Below are 26,737 nucleotides of genomic sequence, written 5' to 3'. Positions count from 1 at the left end.
ATCCTGGCAAGTGACCCACACCAGTCAGAGGAAAGCAAAATCCCCCTCAAAATCACTACCAATCTGACCTGAGAGGAAATTCTTTCCCAACCCCATATGTGGTGATAAATTAGACCATGAGCACATGAGCAAGAACCAGCAAACCAAACATTTGAGAGACAGACTGCTTGGTGCCAGCCAAGATCCCTGGCCCTCCCCGTCCAACGTCCCATCTCCAGCTGTGGCCATCCATGATGCTACAGAGAAAGAAGGTAATAAAACAAAACAAAAAAGATTCAAACAGAATACATTGGGAAGTGGGGGGAGGAATCCCATCCTGACCCCTTCAGACCATCATTCAACTATCCAATCAACCCCTTCCTCCATAAACAAAACAAAAGCCTGGAAGAGCAAATGCATCTTCCAGCACCTTCCAAAATCTAGGTTGCGGGCGAACAAACAGGATGGCTGGGACTGCACTGTTTCCAGCCCAGTCCATTGAAACTAGATCATCATCAGATAGGGAAGCTCAGATGACCACAATAGCCACAGAATCACAAGTGGAGAAGGTCTCTCAGGTAACAAATACCCTAGCCATTTAGAACCTTATAGATCAGGTCCAATACCTTAAGTTCACTCAGAAATCAACTGCTAGCTAAAAGAACATAAAGCACAGGTATAACATGCTCTGTGCATGAAACACCACTAAGAAGTGGGTCTCAATATTCTTCAGTAGTTGCAATTTCCATATGGCTTGAATGTATAGTCCCAAGCAAAGGACACAGCACTAATTTAACCGTAAGTGAATATAGTTCCCACACTGCTTCAGACACAGGATACATACAATGGATATGATCCAAATCTGTTTCAGTGTGTCGCCTCTACTAGCCTATGTCACAAAGATGTTCAAAGGCAAAATAATCTCAATGTGGCCACACAGAACAATCACTTCTGGAATGAACAGGTGTTCTCCCACAGTTTATTTAAACAATGCCTTCAGCTTTGAGAGATTCCTTATACTTTAACATGAGTAATACAAATTGAACCAGTAATCTGCCAAGCCACTAGAAATGTAAGTGCATCCATGTATGCAGAAAAATAGGGAATGCCCTTCCTCTCCCTCAGACAGGCAGAGCAGTCTTCTACAGCAGCCGGATAGGATTATTATTAATTGTTTAAATTACAGTAGCACCTAGGAACCTCAGTAACAGGTCAGAGCCCTGATGTGCTTGACAAAGTACAAACAAAAACAGTCCCTGTCCCAAAGACCTCACAATCAATACGACAGACAGGATGAAGCTAGTGAACAAAACAGACAAATGAGATGGTGGGAGGGTATTGGGGGTAACAAAAACAAAATCGTTTAGCAGTAAAGCAGAAGTCACAGGCTGGCACTTGTCTAACCAATGACATACAGATGAGATTTGTAGGCACCACAGCAGAGGTAGATTTTAAGAAAGAATTTAAAAGAGCATACAGTAGCAGCTCTCCAAATTTTACTGTTTGCAGAGTTTTCCCCATGCATAGAGGACTGTGTGGGAAAAAGTGCAGAGATGTTTTAGGGAGAAGCAATAAGGCAAATGATCAAGACTGTTGTCAATGGTCAAGCAAAGGTAGAGGCTGACAGCTTGATAAATTAGTAGACGTAATAGAAAAGGTTCAGCTAACCTGGGAAGGACCCTAAATGCAAGGATAAGGAGCTTGTATTTGATGCAGAGGAGGAGCAGCCAGTGGATGGAGGCAAAGAGGGGGTAATGATGTGACAAGGCAGGAAGATGATCCTTGCAGCTGTGTTTTGAATGGACTTGAGAGGGACAATATGGGAAGTTTCAAGGCCAGAGAGAATGAGATAGCTGAGTCATGAAATGATGAGGCTTGAACAGCCCTGGCAGCCTAGGTAGAGAGAAAAGGTCAAATCTTTGAAATTTTATGCAGATAGAAAGTTGCAAGACTTGGATTTGGCCTTCATCTCTGTGTCAAGAGAGAGGGCAGATGAGAAAGAGGACTTCCAGATTACAGGCCTGAGTGACAAGGAGGAGGATGGTGCAGAGAAATGTGGGAGAGGGTACGGGGAAGAAAGATCAAAAGCTCCGTTTTGGTCATGTTGATCTTAAGTTATCAGCTGGACATCCATGTAGTGATGTTAGAAAGCAAAGGCCAAGATGTGAGATTGGAGGGAGGGAGACAGGCCTTTCGAAGAGATGTATATTTGCAAGCCATCAGAGTAGAGAAGGTATTTGAAGCTATGTTTGTAGATAAGAGCACCTAGAAATAGGGTATAGAGCCTAACTAAAAGAAGGTTGAGAGGAGATATGATTGCTCTCTATAAATATATCAGAGGGATAAATACAGGAGAGGGAGAGGAATTATTTAAGTTCAGTACCAATGTGGACACAAGAACAAATGGATATAAACTGGTCATTGGGAAGTTTAGACTTGAAATTAGACTAAAGTTTCTAACCATCAGAGGAGTGAAGTTTTGGAATAGCCTTCCAAGGGAAGCAGTGGGGGCAAAAGATCTATCTGGCTTTAAGATTAAACTCGGTAAGTTTATGGAGGAGATGGTATGATGGGATAACAGGATTTTGGCAATTAATTGATCTTTAAATATTCATGGTAAATAGGCCTAATGGCCTGTGATGGGATGTTAAATGGGGTCGGATCTGAGTTACCCAGGAAAGAATTTTCTGTAGTATCTGGCTGATGAATCTTGCCCATATGCTTAGGGTTTAGCTGATCGCCATATCTGGGGTCGGGAAGGAATTTTCCTCCAGGGCAGATTGGAAGAGGCCCTGGAGGTTTTTCGCCTCCCTCTGTAGCATGGGGCATGGGTCACTTGCTGGAGGATTCTCTGATCCTTGAAGCCTTTAAACCACGATTTGAGGACTTCAATAGCTCAGACATAGGTGAGAGGTTTTTCTCAGGAGTGGGTGGGTGAGATTCTGTGGCCTGCGTTGTGCATGAGGTCGGACTAGATGATCATATGGTCCCTTCTGACCTTAGTATCTATGAATAAACAGTAGGAGCCAAAGACAGAGCCGGGGGGAATGGGGGTGGAGACACCTATAGGAGAGGGGAGGAGAAGGACCCACCAAGCAAGACACTAATGGAGTGGTTGAAGAACCATGAGAAGGATGGCATCACAAAAGCCAAAGGAATGCAGTATTTTAGGAAGTAGGGTATGGCCAAAGCTATGCAGAGAGCAAGCAGGATGTAGAAGTGGAGGTCCTATGATTTGGCCAGAAAGTGGTCATTCAGAACCTTCATGAGAGCAGTTCCAGTTGAGCAGAGGAGACACAAACCAGATGGGAGTGGTCAACGATGGAATTGGAGGAGAGGAACTCAAGGAAGCAGTTCTAGGCAGCATATTGAATGAACCTGGAGATAAAGCAGAGACAGGGTGACAAATAGACAAGCAAGTGGGATCATGGGTGTGTTTCCTCATTAAGAGGGAGACTAAAACATGCTGGTATTGTGAGGAGAGGAAGCCTGAGGAGAGAGAGACAGAGTGAAGGAAGGGGTCATTGGGACAAATGTAGGAATTATAAAGAGGAGAGCAGAGGGGACACTTCCTTGTCAATGATGAGGCTGAGGGCAGAATGGAGGGCAGGAAGAGGAAGATCACATCAAACTGTGCTGATTTTCTCCTTCAAAATGACTGAGATCCTGTCCTTGCCCACAGTTTTCACTCTAAGATTTAAGAAAGGAATCAGACGTGGTAAATAGGGGGCTAGGATTGGAGGCCTGGGATTCAATTAGGGTGGAAACATTGAGTTGTCTAGGTAGAAAGATGGCACAATTGGAAAAAAGAAACCACATTGTAGAGCCGGAAAGCAACATGATTGTAAGACTACCACAGAGATGGAAGTTCCCTATTTACTCTTCCACTAGCTACACTACAGTGAAATATTACTATTACAGCACTAAACCCCTACTTTTGGCCTGAAATTTCTCATGCCACTCTCCGTCCACAGGTGAACCTTAGGAAAGTTTAAACAAAATTAGTTCAGGCTTCTGAATTAGTGAAGTATGAAATACATTTTTCTCACTTTTTTGGGGGAAAAAAGGTAATTGTACTTTTCTGTATCAAAAACTCAAAACCAGCATGATTTTCAAACTTAATATGTATAGGAACAGTCATTGTACACATCTGAGACAGTCTGTTAAAATGGACACATTCAAAGCAACTGAAAACAAGGTACCTAGCATGTGCAGCATATAATTTTCCTTAATGAAATAAGCATGAATCACTCCTGATAACAATACAGGAACATCTGGCTCAAAGAACAGACCTTGAAATGAACACTATTTAAATAATTACACAATGCTTAGTCCTTTCACTTCACTCTCAACTCCTTTGCCCTCTCTCCTCCGGTGCAAAAAGTCTGTCCCTCAGAAACCTCCAGCTCGGGTTCACTTCCTGTTTCTCCACTCCTGTTCTTATGCTGCTGGTTGCGTCTGGAGAAAGTCTGTGCATGGTAATGCAGATGTCCTCCATTACAAATCTGTTCACTCTTCCTTCAGCACTGCCATATACAATTGTTCACATCAATTACCTTGAACTCTTTTCCCCCAATTCCACCCTGGATCCCTGTTAGTCCAGCTTCCACCCTTTCTACTCCACTTAAACACATGCATTGAAGTCTCTAACTATCTCATTCTGGCCATATCTCAGAGCCTCTTCTCCATCCTCATCCTTCTCAACCCTTCTTCTGCCTTAAACATGACCAGTAATACTTTCCTTCTCAAAATACTGTTCTCCTTCAGCTTTAAAACACAGCACTGGTCCTCCTTCTACCTTTCTGGTCATTTCTTCAGCATCTTTCAATGGATCCTCCTCTTTCCCTCTACCATGTTCTGTAAGGGTCCCACAGAGCTTTGTCTTCAGTCTGCTCTTCTCTCTCTCTCTCTTTCTGCACCTTTTCTTTGATCTAGATCTCTTTGCATGGTTTCAACTACCATCTTTAAAGTATTGACACTTAAAGCTATCCTTTCCACTACTGAACTGCCTCCCTCAATCCAATCCCACATCTGTTCCTGGAAGCCTCTCCATCAGTTTCAAATTTGGTATGGTCAAGAGCAAGCCCCACATCTTCCCTCCAAAACTTTCCCACTCCCCACATTTCCTATCATTGTTGACAACATCAACATCCTCTCTCTCCTCCACACTGCACATTCCGGCCATGTCTAATTTCTGATACTGCTTCCTCCAAAACATCTTTAAGATAAGACATTTGCTATCTGTCCAGTCACCTAAAATTCTCATTCAGGACCTCACCATATTGTCTTGATGACTATAACCTCCTCTTCCTTGGCCTCTCCAACGCACAAGTCACTCCTTGTCCCCAACATATACCTCTTCAATTCACCTTCAAGCCCATGAAAAACTTAACCAGCCTTTTCTTCTATTGCATCATTTTCTCACCTCTCTGCTCCACCAATGATGCCCTCCTCAATATCCTGTTCATCTGCTTTTCCCACAATTAGCTCTATGCTACCACTATGCACAGAATGCCCTCCCCAGGTTGAATACAAATATAGAATCATAGAAGATTAGGGTTGGAAGAGACCTCAGGAGGTCATCTAGTCCAACCCCCTGCTCAAAGAAGGACCAACACCAACTAATCATCCCAGTCAGGGCTTTGTCAAGCTGGACCTTAAAAACCTCTAAGGATGGAGGTTCCACCACCTCCCTAGGGAACCCATTCCAGTGCTTCACCACCCTCCTAGCGAAATAATGGTTTCCTAATATCCAAACTAGACCTCCCCCACTGCAACTTGAGACCACTGTCCCTTGTTCTGTTATCTGCCACCACTGAGAACTGCCGAGCTCCATCCTCTTTGGAACCCCCCTTCAGGTAGTTGAAGGCTGCTTTTAAATTCCCCCCTTACTCTTCTCTTCTGCAGACTAAACAAGCCCAGTTCCCTCAACCTCCCCTCATAAGTCATGTGCCCCAGCCCCCGATCATTTCCGTTGCCCTCCGCTGGACTCTCTCCAATTTGTCCACATCCCTTCTGTAGTGGGGGCCCAAAACTGGATGCAATACTCCAGATGTGGCCCCACCAGTGCCGAATAGAGGGGAATAATCACTCCCTCGATTTGCTGGCAATGCTCCAAATATATATTATTTAAATCAGATTTTTTAATTTACATGTTAGTTCTTTACTTTCTTTCTATTTTTCTGTCTTCAACTAATGAAGTGGATGGTTTGCTCTGGTTTCTTTAATTTCCTGTTACCAGAATTTCAGATTTTGCAGAGATTTTTCCTGCTAAATTTCACATTTAAAGTGTTCATAGATTCATAGATATTTAGGTCAGAAGGGACCATTATGATCACCTAGTCTGACCTCCTGCACAACGCAGACTACACCTCTCACCCACCACTCCTGCAAAAAACCTCACACCTATATCTGTGCTATTGAAGTCCTCAAATTGTAGTTTAAAGACTTCAAGGAGCAGAGAATCCTCCAGCAAGTGACCCATGCCCCATGCTACAGAGGAAGGCGAAAAACCTCCAGGGCCTCTTCCAATCTGCCCTGGAGGAAAATTCCTTCCCGACCCCAAATATGGCGATCAGCTAAACCCTGAGCATATGGGCAAGATTCATCAGCCAGATACTACAGAAAATTCTTTCCTGGGTAACTCAGATCCCACCCCATCTAATATCCCATCACAGGCCATTGGGCCTATTTACCATGAATATTTAATTACCAAAACCATGTTATCCCATCATACCATCTCCTCCATAAACTTATCGAGTTTAATCTTAAAGCCAGATAGATCTTTTGCCCCCATTGCTTCCCTTGGAAGGCTATTCCAAAACTTCACTCCTCTGATGGTTAGAAACCTTCGTCTAATTTCTAGTCTAAATTTCCTGGTGGCCAGTTTATATCCATTTGTTCTTGTGTCCACATTGGTACTGAGCTTAAATAATTCCTCTCCCTCTCCAGTATTTATCCCTCTGATATATTTATAGAGAGCAATCATATCTCCCCTCAACCTTCTTTTAGTTAAGCTAAACAAGCTAAGCTCCTTGAGTCTCCTTTCATAAGACAAGTTTTCCATTCCTCGGATCATCCTAGTAGCCCTTCTCTGCACCTGTTCCAGTTTGAATTCATCCTTCTTAAACATGGGAGACCAGAACTGCACACAGTATTCCAGGTGAGGTCTCACCAGTGCCTTGTATAACGGTACTAAAACCTCCTTATCCCTACTGGAAATACCTCTCCTGATGCATCCCAAGACCGCATTAGCTTTTTTCACAGCCATATCACATTGGCGGCTCATAGTCATCCTATGATCAACCAATACTCCAAGGTCCTTTTCCTCTTCCGTTACTTCTAATTGATGCGTCCCTAGCTTATAACTAAAATTCTTGTTATTAATCCCTAAATGCATGACCTTACACTTCTCATTATTAAATTTCATCCTATTACTATTACTCCAGTTTACAAGGTCATCCAGATCCTCCTATAGGGTATCCCTGTCCTTCTCTAAATTGGCAATACCTCCCAGCTTTGTACCATCCACAAACTTTATTAGCACACTCCCACTTTTTGTGCCGAGGGCAGTAATAAAAGGATTAAATAAGATTGGTCCCAAAACCGATCCTTGAGGAACTCCACTGGTAACCTCCCTCCAGCCTGACAGTTCACCTTTCAGTAAGACCCGTTGTAGTCTCCCTTTTAACCAATTCCTTATCCACCTTTCAATTTTCCTATTGATCCCCATCTTATCCAATTTAACTAATAATTCCCCATGTGGCACGGTATCAAATGCCTTACTAAAATCTAGGTAAATTAGATCCACTGCGTTTCCTTTGTCTAAAAAATCTGTTACTTTCTCAAAGAAGGAGATCAGGTTGGTTTGGCACGATCTACCTTTTGTAAAACCATGTTGTATTTTGTCCCATTTACCATTGACTTCAATGTCCTTAACTACCTTCTCCTTCAAAATTTTTTCCAAGACCTTGCATACTACAGATGTCAAACTAACAGGCCTATAATTACCCGGATCACTTTTTTTTCCCTTTCTTAAAAATAGGAACTATGTTAGCAATTCTCCAATCATACGGTACAACCCCTGAGTTTACAGATTCATTAAAAATTCTTGCTAATGAGCTTGCAATTTCATGTACCAATTCCTTTAATATTCTTGGATGAAGATTATCTGGGCCCCCTGATTTAGTCCCATTAAACTGTTTGATCTATGCTAGAAAACAAGTCTAGAGTCTCATTAACATCCTATGAGAACACACACCAAAACACAAAATTGCAGATAGCCCAGGCTACATTTGCAACCAACACCACCTTCCCACAGACTGAATATCCATACAAGTCAAAAAACCTGAAATACTTCTATCGGGATTTCCAATTTGATGCTGATGGGACTTGTGCTCCTAAGTCACTTTATGAGCTTTTGAAAATCCCACCCTTAGGTACCTAAATATAGGCTTTGACAATTGTGTCCTGTGTTTATATATACGTTAACATTGAAGAAATTGTTTTGAAATGTTTTTCTTAAAAAACACAATTTTAGACCTTGATGCTACAAACACTTATGGATATGCTTAACTTTAATACTTAGTTCTTACAAAGTGCTTTTCATCAATAGATCTCAAAGAGCTTTACAAAGGAGGCCAGTATCATTAACCAAATTTAAGTCAAGGTCCAGGGGATTATTCATGTAAGTAAAGTTGTATACTCGCTTAAATGTGTGCAGGATCACGGCCTTAATTTTCTTTTATGTCTATAGCAATTTTGTAAAATTCAAATGAGTGGCATTTTAAAACAGGCATGACAATTTAATTAAAATTTTAATAGAGTTGCAATAGCACAAATTTTTAATTAGTTTTACAAAGCCCCAACATGATTTAAATCATTTTAACTGTTTTAAATTATTTAAAATTACCTTGATTTAAATCACTCTTCCCAGAAGTTATGAGCTCAATGCAGAAATCACTTGGTGAAAGTTTGTTGACTGTGTTATACAGAAAGTCAGGTTGGATGATCATAATGGTTTCTTCTAGTCTTAAAATCTATGAAAAACAACAAGCCCAGACTCCCTTTCTAGCTGCTGAAACTCACCCACTTCTCCAGAATCTAATGGTCTCTCTAAAGCCTTTATTTAGAATGTAAAATTGAGACAGAGGGGGTTGGGAAGTAGGGACAGAGAAGAGTTTGTCTTTTCCTCTTCTAGTAATCTGGAGGGAAGGCAAAAGGCAGGAGAATGAGGTTTCCCATACACACAGCTAAGAAGGGTGTTTTGGGATAGGAGAGCTCCAAACAAACCTGAACCTACTACCAAAACTGAAACCAAAAACAGGCCTCTCGTAAAGGAATCAAAGACAGCACCCTGGTGAGGAAATGAGAAAATGGTGAGAATCTTTGCTTCAAAATGACTTCCTGTCAATAGGTAACTAATTCTAGCTTTCTCCTGCTGCACAGCTTTGCGCAGCATCTGAAACGCACAGCTGCAGCAACAGAAACTCCAGTGAGAATCTGGCACCAATTCATTTGCAGGAGAAAATCTCCCAAGCTGAAAGATCACAATGAAACTGTCAACCAGAAGCCAAAACTGATCCAGGAGTAACCAATAACCAGCAACTCAATTCAAACTAAAAATGACAAGCCATGCAGGAGTGAGACTTTGAATAACCACACATTCTACCTAACAAAATACAAAGAGATAGAAAGCGGTTTCTTCTCTCTCCTTGAAAAACTGTCTTTCCCTGCTTCTCCACCAGGTCTGCCCATGCTAGTGGAAATATCCTAGTTAAATTTATATCAATGCACTTCCCTCAATCTCATCTAGTGTCCAGCACCAAGAACCAGCTCCAAAATCCAGTATTTCAAACATTATTAGACATTCATAGATTCAAAAGCCAGAAAGGACCATTGTGATCATCTAGTCTTAACTCCTGTATAGAGGTATATACGCCACAGAACTTCCCCAAAATAATTCCTAGAGCATATTCATTTTGGTCCTACAGAGTGCAATGCCAGGCTACCACATGCAAATTGAGGAACACCAGCCAGTATAGTCCTGGCAATAGCTGTCTAATACCAGGCAATTAAGTTCATCTATCTTAGTATTTAGACTTCTAGCATATGTATACAAGCACTTATAAAATCTGTCAGTATTTAGGTGTCTGCCTTCATGTGATGTAATTCAATGGGACTCTTTTTCGCTTGACTGTTTCTTTTCAGCTCTGACCTGTACTTTATTAACTTCTATCCTCTCATCTTTACTACGATATAGAGCATCCCCTTTAATAAATCCTCCCCTAAGGGATGTCTCCGTCTGAAACATGTGCTCCTCCACACCTGTCAGCTCTCCCCAGCCTTTAGTTTAAAAACTCCCCTACAACCTTTTTAATTGTACATGCCAGCAATCTGTTTCCATTTCCATTTATGGTAGAGCCTGTCCTTCCTGTATAAGTTGCTCCTTTCCCAAAAGGTTTCCCAGTTCCTAATAAACCTAAATCCCTCCTCCCAACACCATTGTCTCATCCATGCATTAAGACTCTGGAATTCTGCCTGTCTAACTGGCAGGGAGCACGTGAAACTGGAAGAATTTCAGAGAATGCTACCATGGAGGTCGTGGACTTTAAATCTCTTATCTTGCAGCCTATATTTAGCTTGCAGGACCTCTGTTCTACCTTTCTCTACATCATTGGTACCTATGTGTACCACAACCATCTACTTCTTTTGGAAGCACTACTTCAACCCTATGGGATGGGTCCCAGAACTATGTAGAAAGCAGTAAAGGCTTTCTGCGGATCTGAACAATCTGTGCTAAATTCTATAATAGACCATAGTCCCAACTGTCTTTATTTCACTTGGCATGGGACTCACAGTAGATGCATACATCTGATCTGAAGAGGCAATTCTCAACAGATAACTGCCTGCCCTGTACCCATACTTGATCAAACAGCAGCACAGGAATCCTAGGGGAGGTGCCAAGACCCAAACTTTTTGTTGTTTTTTTAACATAAATACAGCTCTCAGAGCATACGTCTAAACTACTGCACCAAACAAAATACTGAAACACCAGCTCAGAAGATACAAAAAAGGAGACAGAATGGGAAGGCACTTGAGAGTCCCAGCAAAAATCTTTGGGCAGGAGAGAGGAAGAGAGCTACTGTCTCAGACAAGTAGACAGAATTTTCATGGAGTTCTGATATAAGCATAACCTGTTAACTTCACAATTAATTAAGAAGAAAACAATGTACAAAGCAGAAAAACCCTGAAAGGGTCTCATTACCTGCCATATGGACTTCTATAATTCATAGATTGAGGCCAAGAGGAACCATTATGATCATCTAGTCTGACCTCCTGCATAACACTGGCCACAGATTTCACCCAGTGATTCAGGTATCTACCCTTACAACTTATGGTTGAACTAAAGCATGTCTCTCCTCAGATCCAACTTCATTTTCTCCTTTAAAAATATTTATTAAATGCCTTCTTTGTAGTCCCACTGCCTGTGCCAACAGTTGGTGAATATGAACTTGACGCTTTCCCTTCCTAGCATCAACTCTACCATGTGTGCTGTGTTTGCCAAAAATGCCGCCCCAGAGGCAGGGAGAAAATTTCTAACAAATTTTAAGCCTATAATTCTTGGAAATAGAACTATTATACATTCAACACCTTCTAAACAACAAAAGCATCTTATTGTAACAGCTAATTGCCTTAATCACTGACCATTAGAAAGAGGCAGGATTGGCTCAACTGGTTACTCAGAAGGCAAGGTGGAACAAGTAGAGCACAATTAGCATATAATCTCTCAGCACCATAGTTAAGTTTATCATACAAAGTACCACAAAAGCTTAATAGAGCCTGAAAGTCAAGAATCAGTATGGTAAATCTGACAGACCTGGACAAAGTTTGCTACTCAGTGTGTATAGTTCCTCTCCCTTTTCACTGAGTTCCATGTTCTGCCACATGCCCCATCCATACCACCATAAAAACCAAAACCAAACAAAACAAATGCTACTCTAAATTTAATTCAGTGCAAGCAGCTGCTACTCCTCAGTTCCCTTTCTGCTTTTCATTACTCTTTCCAATGAGTCATTCAGAACAAGGAAAAGATGGTGGTACTCTATTCCAATCCTCCCCCATCCTTCACCCACTGCTCAATACAGTTCTATATGCACATTCCAAGATATTTCCAGTCCAAACTGTTACTCCCAGCCAATTGCATGAGGTCATCAATGAAACAGAAAAGGAAGCTGGAGAGAAACATCTGCGGAAGTCTAAACAGGAGCTGACACAAAGCTCCAGCTGAGCTGATGGGAATTAGACAATACCTCATTCATCCAACAACTGATGGTAACAGAAAATGGAATCCTGCTTACTCAGCAGAATCAGTAAGCCTCACTATCAGGACATCTTCATATTGACCTAGCAAGAATGGTCCTTCCAGGAGTCAGAAAGGAATTCTGTCTTCCTATTTACCCAAACACTGGCTTCTAGATTTTCCTCAACTATTTACATGCATGACATTTGGACTCTTTGTATATAAAGATAATCCTACAAACATGTAGGATAACCCCATAACAACTGCCTAGTCATGTCATGTTCACCACTGTTGCCAACTCAGGCTAAACTGTAGTCAAGATAAGTACTATGTGTGGGGAAAATGGAGTTTAGGGTTAGAAATCAGATACAGGAATTATCAGATGTCTAAAGGTTCTGGACTTTTAAAATTTAAAGATAATGGCATAGAAAAGCCAATGATATGAATACTCTTAAAATTAACCAGTCTCTAGTTGCAAAAAACACGGAATGGCTTCCATCAATAACCCTGCTCACCAAAAATGCTCTGAAATCTGGGTCACTCCATATCACAGATTCACAGGGTCTGGTCTATGCCCATTCTGTAACCAGTCTCTTGGGAATGATCCCTTCGATGTGCTGAACCCCAAAGGTCTGCACAGTTCCACAGGGGCAGGCCCATGACCTCCACCGTTCCATAGCTAACTGATAGGTCTCAAAACTTAATTGTAGATGGGGAATCATCATGAAGTGGGTGTGTTTCTAGTGGGGTCCCACAAGAATCAGCTCTTGGCCCTATGCTATTTAACATTTTTATCAATGTCCTGGAAGAAAACAAAATCAGCACTGAAAGTTTGCAGAGGACACAAAAATTGGGTGAGTGGTAAATAATGATGAGGACAGGTCACGAATTCAGAATGATCTGGATTGCTTGGTAAACTGAGTGAAAGCAAAAAATATGTATTTTAATAGATCTAAATGTAAAGGTATACATTTAGGAACAAAGGATGTAGGCCATATTTGCAGTATGGCGGACTCAACCTTGGGAAGCAGAGATGGTCGTAGAGTAATCGTTCCCAATTAGGGTCACTCAGTCAGCAGACGGGATTGTAGCAATCCTGAGCATTCAGAGGACACCATTTGACAAAATGGCAGTCCCTGCACATCGTGACCTCACATGCGAGTCACCCCACATGGAGGACACTATTTTGTTCTACAAAATGGCACCGTTCAGGCAGCATGACCTCACACACCACGTATGTGCAAGGTCATGCTATGCAGAGGATGCTATTTTGTAAAGTAAAATAGATTCCTCCATGTGGGGTGACTGCACACACAGTGCATGAAAGTGGAGGATGCCATTTTTAAATGGTGCCTCCCGCACTGTCTGGGGATGCAGAAAGCAGTACATGTGAAAATGGAGTCATGCAGACAAAACTTTTGGGAACTGCCATGATAGTGGATAATCAGCTGAACATGAGCTCCCAATATGATGCTATGCCCAAAAGACCTTATGCAATCCTGGGATGTATAAACAGGGGAATCTTGAGTAGGAGCATAGGAGTAGTTTGACTTCTATGTTTGGGGGGCAGCGCCAGTCAGGCCAATGGGGCCATGCGTGGAGGGGCAAATTCCATACCTGTCCAAGGCTTGCATTTTGGGGCAGGTAAAACCCCCACCCCGTCTGTCCCCCAAATGACGCTGTCGCTGGGTAGGTACACTCGTCCCGTGTGCTGGGTCACATATGGTGAGAAGAAGGGGAAAAAACTGTAGCAGCCAGTTAGGTCCTGTGTTCGTGACCCTGACTATAAAACATAGCAGTATAGCCTGGTGGCCGGAGTCAATAAAGCGGCCCTTCCTTACAGGGCAGCGTGGCCTAATGGCTGGAGTTAAAGCGACCCTTCCACTCACGGCCGCGCGGCCTAATGGCCAGAGTCAATAAGGGCGCCCACTTCTGGGGTACCGTGTGGCCTATTGGCTCATTGGAGAAGTGATGTGCCACCTAGGGGTGTGTGGCGCCCAGGATAGGGGGACTCAGGACCTCCCTGCTCCTCCGAGTCCCAGCCCAGGCGATAGTAGGGCTCCTCACCACTGAGTCAGCAGGGATCCTCCTGAAACACACTGACTGGTTTCCCGGTTCACTCACTGGAGAAAAGTCTAAGTCCCCTAGGCTGCTTGGTACCCTTTCTCCCTCAGCGATGCTCCACAGCTCCCACGGGTCTCTGGAGTCTTCAAGTGGCACAGCTCCTGCCGGCGCAGTCTCTTCTCCGGGCTCATCAGGTAGCCTGGAGTCCATCTGGAGCTCTGCGTGCCATTGCTCTGTAGTTGGGGCTTGTAGCCGCTCCCTGGAAAGAGCCTGCCATCTGCGTTCTCCCCCTTCAGCAGCCTGCCCAGACTGAGTTGGGCTGCTTCCTTTTATACTCTGCCTCCAGGCTGAGCATGCCCAGCAGAGTCAGAGGGCCAGGGCTTCCTCAGCCTGCAAAGCACAGTTAACCCTCTCGGAGCTAGTGCAGGGTAGGTACACCCCATCCCAAATGTCCATGAGTAGGAACAGAGAGGTTATTTTACCTCTGTATTTGGCAGTGGTGTGACTGCGGCTAGAATATGGCGTCCAGTTCTGCTGCCCAGAATTCAAGAAAGATGTTGATAAATTAGAGAGGGTTCAAAGAAGAGCCATGAGAACGATTAAAGGATTAGAAAACTTGATGTATAGATAGACTCTAAGAGCTTAACCTATGTAGCTTAACGAAGAGAACTTTAAGGGGTTACTTGATGACAGTCTATAAGTACCTCTATGGAGAACAAATATTTAATAATGAGCTCTTCAGTCTAGCACAGAAAGGTACAGCATGATCCAATAGCTGGAAATGGAAGCTAAATAAGTTCAGACTGGGAATAAGGCATAAGTAGTCTCTCTGTTAAAGAAATTAACTATTGGAAAAATTTACCAAAGGTTGTGGAGGATTCTCCATCACTGACAATTTTTAAATCAAGATTGCATGTTTTTCTAAAAGCTATGCTCTAGAAATTATTTTGGGGCAGTTCTATGGCCTGTGCTATACAACAGGTCAGACTAGATGGTCACAATGGTCCCTTCTAGCCTTGGAATGTATGAAACTGGGCCTTCGCCCGAGTGATCCCCCTCTCTCTCCATGGCTACCTGCAGCAAATCCAGTAACGCCAGATTCCTGTGGGAAACCCATACCCCTTTAGGGCATCCCATACCCCTTTAGGGCACACTGCTCTCGTTAAGTATTTGAAGTGACACCAGGAAGCCTTTTAAAAAATAAGGTAATAATTTATTAGTCACCTGGCATACAGAATTTGAAAGTCCTTGGGTCAGTTTAAAGAAGGAAAGAGACAGGCCTGGTCTAGAAATTTATGTTGGTTTAATTATATTGTTCAGGGGTGTGAAAAATCCAGACGCAAGAGGCATTGTTAAGACTACCTAAGTCCCAATGTAGACAGAACTAGGTTGACAGAAGAATTCTTCCTTTGACCTAGCTACCACCTTTCGGGAGGGTGGATTACCCACTCTGATAGGAGAACCCCTCTGTCCGTGGAGGGAGTGTCTACACTGAAGCACTACAACAGCATAGCTATGCCAGTGTAGCTTTTTAAGCGTAGACATAAACTAAGGCCTTGTCTACACTGGCAAGTTTCTGTGCAGTAAAGCAGCTTTCTGCATTGTAACTCCTGAGGTGTACACAATGCCAAGCCACTTAGTGCACAGAAACTGCGCAGTTGCAGCACTATAAATAAAAAAAAACAAACACACCCCCATCCCAATGAGAGGCGTACAGCTTTCTGTGCCACAGCTACAGCGCTGCGGTGCCAACGTAGACGTTGTGGTGATTACAGCGCTGTGACTGGCCTCCGGGAGGTGTCCCACAATGCCTGTTCTCGCCTTTCTGATCATCGGTTTGAACTCTACTGCCCTGCCCTAAGGTGACCAACCGTCATCCCCACCCCTTAAATTCCTTGGGAATTTTGAAAGGCCCCTTCCTGTTTGCTTGGTGACACAGGCAGTGGTCTCCACACATCATTCCAGGTGACCATGCCTGCTCCACGCACCAGGCGATCCCCCGCTTGGCGCAATGCCGAGCTGCTGGACCTCGTCAGCATTTGGGGAGAGGAGGTTGTCCAGTCCCAGCTTCACTCCAGCCGTAGGAATTAGGATACCTACGGACAGATTACACAATGCATGACAGAAAGGGACCATGACCAGGACACACTGCAGTGCAGGGTCAAAGTGAAGGAGCTGCGAAATGCCTACCACAAGGCGTGGGAGGCAAACCGTCACTCTGGTGCTGTGCCCACGAGCTGCTGGTTCCACAAAGAGCTGGATGCAATACTCGGTAGCGACCCTACCTCCACCGCGAAGGCTACTGTGGATACTTCGGTGGCTCGTGTGCCAGTCGACAGTGGACCGCGCCAGGAGGAGGAAATCTTGGACGAGAACCCAGAGGCAGAGTACGACTCAGAGTTCAGAGATGCATGCAGCCCTGAGCTCTTCTCTACCCTGCAGGAGGCTAGCCAGTCTCAGCTGTCAGAACTTGGCATAGTGCAAACAGGAGAGGAGGCCCTTGATATATGGCTTTGATTCTGGGAATCGCTGAAGCGAGTTGTTGGGGGCAGCAGGGTTGCAGAAAGCAGGCTTGTGTCTGTATGATGCGCATACCACCACATGCCTAGTCTGAGCGGCAGAACAGGGTGTTGATTGACTCCCTCACTTCATGGGAATCTGCCTCAGATCTCCAGGAAACTCTCATGGAGATACTGGGAAATCCGTTGCCACAGATTCTTTGGCAGAGCTGCTTTGTTTCTTGCCCCATTAAGGGTAACTTTCCAGTGCCACTCTGTCGTCACTGTGGCAGGGGACCATTGCTGCACATACAGGAATCCGCAGTCTTGGACAAGACGCTCCCTTGATTCCCTGAATTACTACCATAATTCAATACCAGATTGTTTTAAAAACGACATGTCCATGAATTTAATCTTCAAGGAGAACAAGTGCTTAACAGCATTTGAAAAAATCTGGTTTAGAAACACCCTAGTTCTGAGTGTTGTGAAATCTGCACTAAGTATGCTATTCCTTTTCTGAACATACGTGCAAGCACATTTCTGCCGCTCTGTGCATAAATGCCATAATCACTTAGCTCCTTACCTCACCCAGCCCAGGCCCTCATTCAATATGCCACTCGAAGTATGAATTTTTAAAAGTTTAATGTTTACATGCACTTGACAATTTTGTGCACTCTGAGGTTATGCATCATGTAAGCACTTTGGAGCAGAGAAAGATTTATTATATGTTAGTACAGTACCTAACACTGATTCAGCCCCAACTGATTAGCTTCTAGTCAGTAGTGCAATATAAATATTAAATAATAATAATAATAGAGTACACATGCCCTAGAGAATGAGGAGTCTGAAGTTGATGGCCAAAGGAGTCCAGGAAAAAGGTCACCGGATTTGCTGGGCTCCTTTTTGTGCCATATTCATTCATAGGATTTCAAAGAGCTGAGGGCAAGACCCAATGACTTTAAGAACAGGATATAGTCCAGGACGAGGAAAATTCCCGCTGTTTCTGGTAAAACCCCTTTCTGTTGTGTCCAAGACAAGAAACATCTCCACTTGGATCCATTGCATTGCCCAGTGGAGTCCTTCCTGCTGCTGGAGAGAATGTCTTGTATAGCCAACGAGCACATCTGTTCTAAAGCAGATGTCCATCCAAATACCACACACTGAGATGGAGCGTCTGTGGATTGGTATGCCTGATCTTGCCGTTCTACTGGGTCAGCAGATCGAGGAAATTTGGGATGAGAATCAGTGGAGAGGATGACATGCAGAGGAGATTGGGAAACCAAAACTATCTTGGCCAGTAGGAGGCAATCAGAATGACCGTCACTCTGTCTTGTCGGATCTTGTGCAGTACTCCAGGCAGCAGTAGTACTGGAGGGAAGTCATAGTTGAGTTGATCTGACCAGGAGAATAGGAGAGCATTGCCCTTGGAAAGATGGCCGAGGGCAGTACGTGGAGCATTTGCTGTTCATTTGCGAAGTGAATAGGTCTCTAGTCGGGGTCCCCATTGTGCCAAGATGTCGTGTACCACGAATCATAAAGTTCCCACTCATGGTCAATCGCAAAGTGTCTGCTGAGCGAGTCCACGATTCTATTCGGAATCCCAGGGTGATAGATGAACCAGTTCCAGAGATTGACCACCTCTGCGCATACAGCAGCACATTTTGTTCCCCCTTCTCTGTTATTATAGAAAACAGCGGTAGTGCTGTCTGACATGAGGAGGATGTGATGGGAACAAATGAATGGAAGAAAGGATTCACATGCCCTTCTTACAGCTCGGAACTCCAGTATATTTATGTGCATCCTGGATTCCTGGGGTGTCCACATTCCTTGTGTCATGTGGCTGTCCATATGGGCTCCCCAGCCTAACAGGGATGCATCTGTGATGATCATCTTGTCTAGGAAGGAGGGAAGAAAGGGAATTCCCATGCATACATAATGTGGGTCTGTCCACCATCGCAGGGATGACAGCACCTTGGCAGGGACAGCATGAAGTCCATAGAGTCATGGTTTGGTAAGTAAACGGAGTGGAGCCATGTCTGAAGATAGCAGACGTGGAGTCATGAAAAGGAGGTCACACAGGTGTGTGAAGCCCTGTAGGCAAGGAGGGACAGGCAAGTCCTGGTCGGTACATAAGGGTTGCTCATGACGCAAGTTATGATGTTGTTCATTGTCGTAAATCTATCCGTAGGCAAGTAAGCTCATGCTGTGACAGAGTTCATGGTAGTCCGGATGAAGTCCAGAGATTTGGGTGGGGTCGAGGATCGATTTTCAATGTTGACACCAACACCTAGGGAAGAAAGGAGGCTGAGGTTGATGTGTGGGCTTCTTGTCTGGATCTGGCAGCTAGGAACCAGTCACCGAGATATGGAAACCCAAGGAGGCCATAACGCCTAACATGAGCCGCTACTATGGAAAAGACTTTGGTGAAGACTTGGAGCGGTAGCTATCCTGAAGGGGAGCACGCTGTATTGGAAATGGTCGGTGTCCACTGCAAATCTTAGAAAACATCTGTGGGCAGGGTGGATATCGACGTGGAAGTAACAGTCCTTCATATTGAGAGCCATGAACCAAGTGCCTTTCTCTAAGGATGGAATTATCACTGCTAACGTTACTGTGCGAAACTTGAGTTTGTGTATGAAGTGATTGAGTGCCATAAATGGAGGATTAGTCTGCATCCGCCCCTCTTCTTGGGTCTCAGGAAGTAAGTTGAGTAGAATCCCGTTACTTGATATTCTGGAGGAACATGTTCTATTGCTCCCCATTGCAATAAGGAGTGTACCTCTTGCATGAATATACTGTTGTGAGAGTGGTCCCAGAAGGGGGATGGAGAGGATTTTTTTTTGGAGGAGGTAGCGTGACAAATGCAATCATATAGCTATGGTGGATGACATTCAAACACCCATTTGTCCATTATCACGCTCCAAGCATGGGGAAAAAAGCACTAAAGAACCCCCAAAGGGAGTAGAAGGATCATGAGGTGGTCAGCTGAGTGGGTGGTGGCTCTCGGGCTCATGTCAAAAATACCTCTTGACTTGAGGTTGAATCCAGGACGTTGACTCCTGCGAAGGGGACCCATGAAAGCAAGACTTTGGAGTCTTTTGATGTTAATGTGAGGGTTCATAAGGTCTCTGTGGATAGTATTGAGGAGACCTGCAAAATTGGGTGGATGGGCTGACGATGGAATTTTCGTTTCAGGACCAGAGCGTATATGCCCAATGAGCAAAGGGTACCACTGGAGTCCTTTAGTGTATGTAATGATTCATCTGTCTTCTGGGCAGAAAGATGGGATTCATCAAAAGGAAGGTCCTCAATGGTATTATAAACCAGAAGAATGGAGCCAAAACCCTCCTCGCATGACTACAGCTGTAGCCATGGCCCTGGAGAAGGTATCCTCTGCATCTACTACAGATTGGAAGACAGTTCTGGTGACGAGCTTCCATTTATCAACAAGGGCCTGAAAGCAACTATGATCTTTTTATGGAAGGCTATCAGCAAATTCCTTGAATTTACTATAATTCAGGAAGTCATATTTAGCCAACAATGCCTGATAATTTACTATCCTGAATTGTAAGCTGAAGGAAGAGAAGACTTTCTGTCCTAAAAGATCTAGACATTTCCCTTCCTTATCAGCAGGTGTAGATCAAGGGTATTGCTGTTTTGCCCTTTCTGTAGCAGCCTGGACTACTAAGGAATTCAGTGCTAGATGGGAGAAAAGGAATTCAGACCCTTTGACCGGAACACAGTAGCGCTTCTCCACTCCTTTAGGGTAGACGTGCATGTGGCAGGGATATGCCACACTCTCCCGGCTGGCTTCATTAATTGGTAATGATATTCTTGCTGGTCCTGAGGTGTGAAGAATATCCAGAAGCTTAGGCTAGGAGTCTTGGATCTCTTCTAATGTAATTTGGACTTCCCCTGCAACTCTCCGCAAAAGCTTCTGGAATTGTCTGAAGTCATTCGGTGGGAAAGGGAATGATGCAGCCACCACCTCATCTGGTGAGGAGGACGGGAATCTTGCCAGTTACAGCAGAACCACTGGGACTGGGCTATAAAGTTTTTCCTCCACCATCAAATTTGTGGGCCAGCTGGAATGATCCCTCAAGGGGGAAGCAGGTGACTGTTCTCTCACAAATCGGGTGGGCTCCAAGGGGGGGGGGGCGGGGGGGGGGAATATTATGCCTGCCCAATCTGCATGGATCCCAATATGGCCAATAGGCCTGATTCACTAGAGGTTGTGGGGGTTCCCACAGCATGGGTTACCAGTGGCTGAGGAAGCAGTTGTTACCATGGATGGTGCTTAGGAGTGGTATGGTAAGGGCAGTTCTTCCCCTGGTTCCAACTCATCAGAAGAGCAAAAGGTGGACTCTGGTTCAACTGGAGATACTGATGGAGCCGACAGGAGAGTGTAGAGCATAGGCGCAACGGATGAGGGACCATGTATCATAAGCACATCCCGGGGTGGGGATCTGATCTCTCTGGAAGTGGAGGGTGTGACAGTCTATACCATTATGTTCATCACTTTTACAACACTATTATAAATTTTGTACAAAGCATGCCTTGTGAGGTATCATTTGCATACTCAATCTGCTGAACATTAGTATCCTGGTAAAATATGTGTATCAACACTGTATGCAAAGTTATAGGAGTCTACTGTACAATGCTCCAGAGTTAGAAAAGCTGGCCCAAACAGTTTTTCAGAGACAAAAGACACCTTGATGCCCTGGCCAGGTAACAGCATAATCAGATCAACTGTTATGGGCTATCACCCATAATAGTTAAGCAGCCATTCTGTGGCAGGAAGAAGGGTGTGAGCAAAAACTTTACATATTGACAGTGAAACAGCTGGAAGTTCCATGTAAACAGACTGGCTGTCACCTGAACCCCACCTGGAGATAATCCTCAAAGAGGGGAGAATGGTATAAGAATATAGGACGGACACACACCCCTCTCTCTTCCCATTTATACTCACAGCAGCTACAATACTTGAAAGACAAAAGAAGCAGTGTTGAACTGGGGGGCGGGGGGGTGAAGGGTTCTGGCTAGGAGGCTTTTCAGCCTGTATGGACTACTGTAAGCTTATGGTGAGAAAAACGTTTTGGCTTTTAACTTCACTTAGCTTGTTAAGTAAGGTATTAGCTTGCATTTTATCCTTTTATTTTCTTTGTAACCAATTCTGACTTTTATGCCTCATCACTTGTAATCACTTCAAATCTGTCTGTAGTTAATAACCTTGTTTTATCTAAACCCATGTATGTTTGGATTGAAGAGTTTGGGAATCTTCACTTGAGATAACAGGGTCTGTGCATATTATTTTCCTTTGATGAAATGACAGAGACTTTCTATGAGCTTGCATTTATCAGTAGAGTGCTGGGCACTACAAGACACACATTTCTGGGAGACAAGGCTGGGACTGGGAATTTGCTGGTGTCACTCTGCAATACAATTCATGAGTGGCTGGCAGCGTATTCATGTACCATAGCCGAGAGTGATTTTTCAGGCTAGAGGCCATGTGAGAACAGGGCAGGAGTGGATGTTCCTACAGCAAGCCGTGTAAAGGGCACTCTAGTTTGGAAAATTGAGGGGACACAGCTATTCAACAATCCAGATTGTACATCTGGAGAATGTCACAGATGGACCCGACAGAGGAGGAGATTCTGGATCCAGCAAGTCGAAGACATCCTGATGTGCAGTCACGGCTCCAGATCTCCCTGGCATAAGAGGCACTTTCTCTTTCCCAGGCACTGGTATCGGTGCTGAAGTCTTTCCTGATACAGGACAGTCCAGCACCCCATAAAGTGCTGGAGATGGTAGTTCTGACAGTTTGTCGCCCAGAACCACTGAATCCGATTGTTTATGGGTCTTTTTTTCATACACGTGGAACTTGGAACGTACTCACCCCCTTTGGATGAGCTGGTGGAGGGAGTGTCCATCTTCTTTGAGTTGGAGGAAGACTTAGTCCCCTGCTTATAGAAGTGCTTCCTTATCTCCCAACTAGGTCTCGCCATGGATTCTGCGGGGGTGGTTCTGCTGACACTGCCATCAGACATAATTGTGGTAGGCGCACTCCTCACTGAATCAGGCCAATGTACGAGGGGATTCCCTGGCCTGGGTCCAAGTGCGGTCTCATGGTGAGCTCCATGAGATGCGTACGAAGGCGAAATGTCCAGCCTTCTTGGATGTGGCTGAGTAAGTACTGGCAAATATTGCACCTGGCCACAGTGTGAGTTTCTCCCAGGCAATAGAGGCAGCATTAGTGGTTATTGCTGAGAGAGAACGATCATGGGCGGTAGGCAGAGTTTAAAATCCAGAGTTGTGGGCATAGTCCAGTACCTGTATGTGGGCAGGGGGGAGTGAAAACCCCAAAGTCTATCTAAAACTATTAACACTGAAAACTAAGATCATAGAATCATAGAATATCAGGGTTGGAAGGGACCTCAGGAGGTCATCTAGTCCAACCCTCTGCTCAAAGCAGGAACAATCCCCAACTAAATCATCCCAGCCAGGGCTTTGTCAAGCCTGACCTTAAAAATATCTAAGGAAGAAGATTCCACCACTTCCCCAGGTAACGCATTCCAGTGTTTCACTACCCTCCTAGTGAAAAATTTTTTCCTAATATCCAACCTAAACCTCCCCCACTGCAACTTGAGACCATTACTCCTTGTTCTGTCATCTGCTACCACTGAGAACAGTCTAGATCCATCCTCTTCAGAACCCCCTTTCAGGTAGTTGAAAGCAGCTATCAAATCCCCCCTCATTCTTCTCTTCCGCAGACTAAACAATCCCAGTTGAATATAAAACTGGTAAAAGTGCTATAAATGATTTTTTTTTTCCACAGATAAGGACACTGGAAGTTCCAATCTGGACCATGTGGCAGTAACAAGGAACTGGAGATGTGGTCAGTCCACTGCACCCTTTAATGCCTCAGACAAAAGCACAAGGCAAGCCAGGGCACATGCACGAATCAATGGACACTACTTTCAAATTCTCCGACTCTGGGCTCATGGTGCGCATGTGTAACCCTCAGTGGACTACAATAGGGTCCATCACTCAAAGAACACCACAAATTTAAGGGGAATGAATGACTCACATCTTTAATAATGTAAGGATACAGAACAGTGTCTCTCAACCTCTCCACACTACTGTACCCCTTTCAGGAGTCTGATCTGTCTCATGTACCCCCAAGGTTCACCTGACTTAAAAACTACTTACTTAAAAAATCAGAAATAAAATACAACAGTGTCACAGCACACTCTTACTGAAAATATGCTTACTTTCTCATTTTTCCCATATAATTGTAAAATAAATTGGAATATAAATATTGTACTTAATTTCAGTGTATAGACAATAGAGCAGTATAACATTTTGTACAAAATTTTAAATTGTACCAATGTCGCTAGTGCTTTTTATGTAGTTTGTTGTAAAACTAGACGTACATCTAGATGAGCTGATGTACCCCTTGGTTGAGAACCACTGATGTAGATCAATGTTCCTCACACAGTGGGTCGTGAGAAGTTCTAGATGGGTCATCACGTCCAGGGCCGGAGTTACCATCACTGGACTCTGCCTAGGCAAAGATACACTTCCCACAGTCTAGTGTAGAGGAGAGGCCCCAGGGGAGGTTTGGAGAGTGAGCTCAACCCACATTCATCCTGTAGCAGCAGCTCCTGTTTCATGGGACTGGACCCAGCTCCCCACTCCAGGTGTTGTGACCTGGTGCACGAGTCGCAGCACCACTCAGGTTCAGCATGGCCATCCCTCTATCATGACGGAGAGACAGCGAGACCAAATTTAAGTGGTGCTGCAACCCCTTGAGCCAGGTGTCAACACCATTCACTCTAATTTGGCTCAGCCACTCTTCCATTTTTTTTATTTTTATTTTTTTTTGGGGGGGGGGGGGAGGACCGACCACCGGGCCAAATCTGAGTGGTGCTGTGACCCCCCGCACCAGGTTGCAACCCCCGGAGCAGATGGGCCCTGTGGGACAGAAGCTGCTGCTGCAGGGTGAGTCCTGGATGAGCTCCCTCTCCAACCACCACCACCCCCTTTTGGGGCCCCCCCTCTGCACCAGGCTGGGATTCGGGCTGCAATACCAGGTGCATATTGTGACGTTACACCCCATATTCTTCATAGAAATATGGTTATGATATGAATATGGCATAACTAAGATATGTTTTATGCAAGATGGGTCATGGGAGATATCACTGGAAAGGTTATGATTTACTTAATGTGCTTATCCAATTTGTATGCATATATCATTTCTGTATCTGGAGTTAGGAATATTAATTATGTAACAATTATAACTGTGTGTATACTTGGGAAACACCCACCAGACAGTAAGCAATCAGCCTTGATGAGTCATTAGAAAAAGACAATGAGTCTTTAAAGATGTGGATCTCTCATCTTCCTGGAGTTCCTTTCTATTGACATTGCAAATAAACCTGGTTTCATGGTTGCTTCAACACTGCAAGGTCAGGTGATAATATCACCTGATGCAAAATATCATCTTGGACACTGCTGACACTTTTCCACTGGAAACTAAGACTTCCCGCCTTATGTAAATTCTATTTAAGGCTGGGAGGCAAGGCCATTAGGACTCTCCCTTCACTGCCTTCCCACCCAAGAAGAAAGACTGTTAAAAAGTACCTGAAGAGACAAACAAACTAAGCTGAGGGAAAGGCAGGGGCCTAGTCCAGACTGAGACAGAGGAGTCTAGTCTGTAAAGAGAAATAACTGGAACTCTAAGCTACAGAAACTCTGCATCCTGCCTAAGTCAACATTTAGGGTGAAAAATTACATGTTGTAAACTGTTTCTTTAGTGAACCAAGCTTAGTTTGCATGTTCTGTTTTATTTGCTCAGTAATCTGCTTTGTTCTATTTGCTATCCCTTATAATCATTTAAAATTTACCTTTTATAGTTAATAAACTTATTTCTTGTTTATAACATAACCCAGTTTGTGCAATTTATAACTGGGGGGAGCCAAGAAGTTCTGCATATCTTCCTCCACATTAAGAGAGGGGGTGAATTGATGAGCTTACTTTGTACAGATTTCTCTACAGAGCAAGACAACATTATTTTGGGCGTACTTTCTAGAGGGGAGCTGCACTTGAGTGCTAGGCAATTTCCTACCTGAATCTTCCCATAGACAGCTGTTCGCAGACTCTGTGCGATTCCACAGCTGGTGCGTCCCTACCTGTGTGCGCGCGCTGCCAGAGGCCAGAGAGTCTGATTCAGGAAAACAGGGAGCCCAGACTAGTGGAGCAGGCTGCCTCAGTGAAATCCCAGTACATCAGATGGCATCCCAGAATGGGGGTCCCAACCCGTCACACATATATGTAATGGTGAATCACAGAATCAATCATAGAATATCAGGGTTGGAAGGGACCTCAGGAGTCATCTAGTCCAACCCCCTGCTCAAAGCAGGAACAATCCCCAACTAAATCATCCCAACCAGGGCTTTGTCAAGCCTGACCTTAAAAACTTCTAAGGAAGGAGATTCCACCACCTCCCTAGGTAACGCATTCCAGTGTTTCACCACCCTCCTAGTGAAAAAGATTTTCCTAATATCCAACCTAAACATCCCCCACTGCAACTTGAGACCATTACTCCTTGTTCTGTCATCTGCTACCACTGAGAACAGTCTAGATCCACACTCTTTGGAACCCCCTTTCAGGTAGTTGAAAGCAGCTATCAAATCCCCCCTCATTCTTCTCTTCTGCAGACTAAACAATCCCAGTTCCCTCAGCCTCTCCTCATAAGTCATGTGTTCCAGTCCCCTAATCATTTTTGTTGCCCTCCGCTGAACGTTTTCCAATTTTTCCACATCCTTCTTGTAGTGTGGGGCCCAAAACTGGACACAGTACTCCAGATGAGGCCTCACCAATGTCGAATAGAGGG

The 26,737-nt window shown here is 44.2% G+C and overlaps 1 protein-coding gene across 2 annotated transcripts in view; it reads right to left on the bottom strand.

The window, feature by feature from the left end:
* Positions 1–26,737, bottom strand: part of IQGAP1 (IQ motif containing GTPase activating protein 1) — a 179,056-nt gene that overhangs the window by 131,763 nt on the left and 20,556 nt on the right. Inside the window, exons 1-2 of one of the 2 annotated variants that reach the window (XM_037910039.2) lie at positions 5,181–5,186; positions 4,658–4,662 (exon numbers count right to left, since the gene is read on the bottom strand). The exons of the other annotated variant lie outside the window; for it this stretch is intronic. The gene's annotated coding sequence lies outside the window, so the exon portion shown is untranslated. Of the gene's footprint in view, positions 1–4,657; positions 4,663–5,180; positions 5,187–26,737 lie in introns of those variants that run through there. 2 annotated transcript variants of the gene reach the window in all.

Source organism: Chelonia mydas, chromosome 10 (genome assembly GCF_015237465.2).
Source record: "Chelonia mydas isolate rCheMyd1 chromosome 10, rCheMyd1.pri.v2, whole genome shotgun sequence".
NCBI lineage: Eukaryota > Metazoa > Chordata > Testudines > Cheloniidae > Chelonia > Chelonia mydas.
This window is presented reverse-complemented; position numbering and strand designations above follow the sequence as displayed.